This window comes from Crassostrea angulata, chromosome 5 (assembly GCF_025612915.1).
Source record: "Crassostrea angulata isolate pt1a10 chromosome 5, ASM2561291v2, whole genome shotgun sequence".
Classification (NCBI taxonomy): domain Eukaryota; kingdom Metazoa; phylum Mollusca; class Bivalvia; order Ostreida; family Ostreidae; genus Magallana; species Magallana angulata.
The window spans coordinates 61,408,819-61,412,763 of NC_069115.1; the positions used below are offsets into that span (position 1 = coordinate 61,408,819).

Here is a 3,945-nt window from a genome sequence, read left to right on the forward strand (position 1 = left end):
CTTTTTGAAGGAAACTCTGCATACCAAATCGGTCATAAGCACGAGCTCTCAGACTATCAGATTTTTTCTACTACCAATTTTTACTGTACGGCATCAAAAAATATACTGAAGAGAACTTACATTAATTCAATTACATACAATTAAAATAAGTAATTTGTTTGAAAATCTTAGTTGTATGACTAACGAGAATTTAAATAACATTAAACATTAAACTTTCAACTCTAACATAAAAGTGAGCTATACTTATCAGTTTAATCAAAGTTCAATGTGAAGACTGCTATTAACAATAACAATGTACTAAAGACAGCTTATTACACCTTGAAATAGTTTCTTAAACCAACAGAAAACTACTTCATTTTGGCAAATAGCATAATGTTTAAGATGTACATAAGTCAAATAGAGGAACAAATATGCAATTTTCAATTATGATTTCCAAAAAGAATTCAGTAACCGGATTTAAACTCTTATCCAAAGTTCACAAGCTTGATAGTTTATACACCGAGCTATGATGATATTCACCAAATTGAATAATATAAACATTTAAATAAAACATTACGTCTTCATAAAAAAGTATAAGCCTTGCTGAAGTGAGCTTCCTTAAACTGTCACTTAGCACAATAAAAATCGTACTTATCTCCAAAGCCATTGGTACATTATACATCTGACCTCATTACTTTTCTTCACATACAATGTATATCTAATATCATCATTATACAGAAAATCAGAATCACTGTTCGATCATTCGGATTAATCGATCCCAGAAATCATCATATGCGCACGATTCCATTGGATACTCAATATACCGGTCATTCCTTATAAGATCCATGAGTGTTTTAGGAAGATGTTTACCGTTGTATACCTCGGGTAACAATATAAGAATGACGTAATCAAGAGACCCACGGTCTTCGATACCTTCTACCTTAGCCATGTTTAATTCATAGTCACGCCACTTAGACTCCAAATACTTTTTGGACACTATGCAAACTGTTCGTCTACTTTCTTGTAGACTTTTCATGGTGTTGTCTACCTTTGAAATGCCTGGCAAGTAATCCCGATCTCTGATTAGTAGTCTGAGGTTTTTGTTGACTTCTAACCTAGGTATTACTTGCTTTAAGACAAACATTAATTCTTGACCACTGTATGAAAGGAAGGCATCATATTCATACTGCATGGTATCTGGTATACATCTGTTGAACGGAGTTACAAAACCAAACCTTTGCTTTGATTTGTAGATAAGATATCGTATTTTCCATTTGTTTTTAATAACTATTATACTAATAATAAATGTGACAAATATTGCTGAGGAGACTGAACAGCCTATGTACCAACCCAAGAATGATTTACATTGCTTTTGTAAGTTGTGTACAGAGGATTCAAGAGATTTGAAATCGAACATGGAATCTGTTGTAGAGCAAGTATAGTTTTCAATGTGTAAAAAATAATTTTTGTTCTCATGCATCCATTCCAAAAACTCTTGATTATCACAAGTACAAGCTATCCCATTTCTTGAAATGTCAATGGTTAAATTGGATAGTTGAAAAGCGTCTCCAAACTGTTGCCGAGCGTGTGAACTTAGCGTTGCAAATTTGTTCTCAGACAAATCAAGTAACTTGAGATTCGACATTTTGCTCACATCTACCAACCATTCAGATAATCCATTGTTGCTTGCATCTATATATCTTAATTCGTTCGAGTTTCTTAGGAGAAGTTTTGGTAGTGACAGTATCCTGTTAAAAGATATGTCTAGCACCTCAAGACTGGTAAACGTTTTAAAGATTTCACCAGTTGAGTCTCCTTCCAGATCCTGACTGATAGCATTGTGAGAAAAGTTCAAATGTTTCATTGATTTTGCATCAAGTAACCGAACCATGCGGGAACAAAAATTGTTTGACATATCCATTGTCTCAACATGATTTGAAAGAGCATGCACATGCTCCCTTAAAACCGATATAAAGTTGTTTTGTAGGTAAATATGTCGAAGGTTTGAAGCAGTAAATGTAAAATGAGTATCAGGGAGGTATATTAGGCTATTTTGTGCATAAAGAGTTTCTAGATTTGGTGGTAAAGGAAAGCTCCAGTTAATATTGAAAATCATGTGCCCTGGTTGATGAACAGTTCTTTTCAAATTCTCATCTACTTTTTCTTGACAATGGCTCAGGATCGGCATGAGGTACAATTGTGGATAGGATTGAAAACTTACGTTAATCACTTTTAATCCCAACATTGAGCTTAACTCTAACATGTACAGACCTGTTGTTAATTTATTTTCTGCAACTCCCAATATTTGTAAAGTTGTTGGCAAGTAATAAATCACGCCCGATTCAAACAGTTCAAGTCTGTTACTTCCGAGATAGAGTTCTGTCAAATTAGTTTTCCTAATGTTTTCTAAATGATTTCTTTTAATGACGGTACCAACACCAGTTTCACAATTGATTCCATTAAAATTCAATACCGAAATCTGTGTTGGGTTTAGGCCAAATGTTATATTAGGCAAAGATGCAAATCCAAGTTCTCTGTTGTACGAAATGTTAAGGTACTGTAAATTAATCAGCCCTCCAAAGACCCCTTCGTCAACATCACGTATGTTGCAGTATGACAAATCCAAATAGTTTAACATAGGTAAAAATCCAAAAGACGTTTCGTTCAATTGCTTGATATTATTCCATGAAATGTCTAGATGTTTTAAATGTTTTGGCAACAACCTGTAACAAATGTTGGTGATTTGATTGCGACTTAAGTCCAAGTAAGAAACGCTGTTATTGAATTTTGGTAGATATGAAAAACCTCTTCTAGAGCAATTGACCATCACTTCCTCATCTCTGTGTCTCCATTTGCATTTTTCTGAAAATGACTTGCCTAAGCTTGATGTGGTTATACCAAACACTATCAATATAAAGAGGGTAGACATTTTCTCATCTCTCAATGGGATTAAATCATCGTTAGCAAATATTTTATGCACGGAACAATATGTATTCAACTTCCTTGGAGTGTTTTCAAATTTTAACGAATAAATTTTAATGTGTCCTAAATATGCCCCATAAATTAAGGATTTCCTTTCTAGATGTCAGGTTTACTTTATGTTCATCGGTTTATATTTTTCTTTTGAGGAATCGAGTTAAAATTCTTTGCAGACTGACCTGTTTGATTTCCACCTAACTATATTTATTATTATCATTTTGAAAAAGCACAACTTAATCGAATTCAATTGCACAAAAATGCTAGAGATGAAATAGTTTTATTATGGAGATGTGGGTAAACAGTAAATATTTAATAGAAAAAAAAACTTTAAAAAACTAGAAAAGAAAGAATACATTAAATATGGTTTCCTTTAGTATTGTCCATTATGTTAGCTGACTTTACGAATGAAATGCGCGCGACGTTGTGGATAGTCGCTGAAGTACCTCTTCGATATATATTTCATTCATAGCATGATAGACTCTTTCTCCTGCCGTTTGATTGTTTTTGACAAGTATACCAGTACTTTCCTTTTGGGTATTGGTTTATTAAATTTAACACAGTGATGTAACGATGTGTGTCAGATTCTTTAACTAAACCTTTACGAGTTTTTCCACGACCAGAGATTTTGGTGTGTTGTTCATCGTCGCATAAAAATTGTTATGCACATTTTTTTCTTTTAGCAAACACTAGGGTACATGGATTTATTCCCACTTTTCAGTCCTTTTTTTTCTCTGTTTATCAATATTCAAAATTATTCAAATATCTGACAAATAACTTGTTATTTATTCTAACATTTGATCTAAAAGCCTTTCAAATTATTTGTACTTTTCGTTAATCGTTTTTTTATTTCCTTATTTTTGCTTTTTAACATGTTTATAACTGTTTCGATTTCTTCTTTGAGTTTCCTGCTTCTGTTTCTTGAGACGTTTTTTCTTTTCATTTAATTTCCCACAGATAAATATACTTCCCTTTCTAGTTCTGAAGTTT

General features: G+C 32.8%; 1 pseudogene; it reads right to left on the minus strand.

Annotated features, from left to right (window-relative positions):
* Positions 1-1,938: 1,938 nt before the first annotated feature.
* On the minus strand, positions 1,939-2,908 carry LOC128185543 (toll-like receptor 4; annotated as a pseudogene).
* Between the last annotated feature and the right edge of the window lie 1,037 nt (positions 2,909-3,945).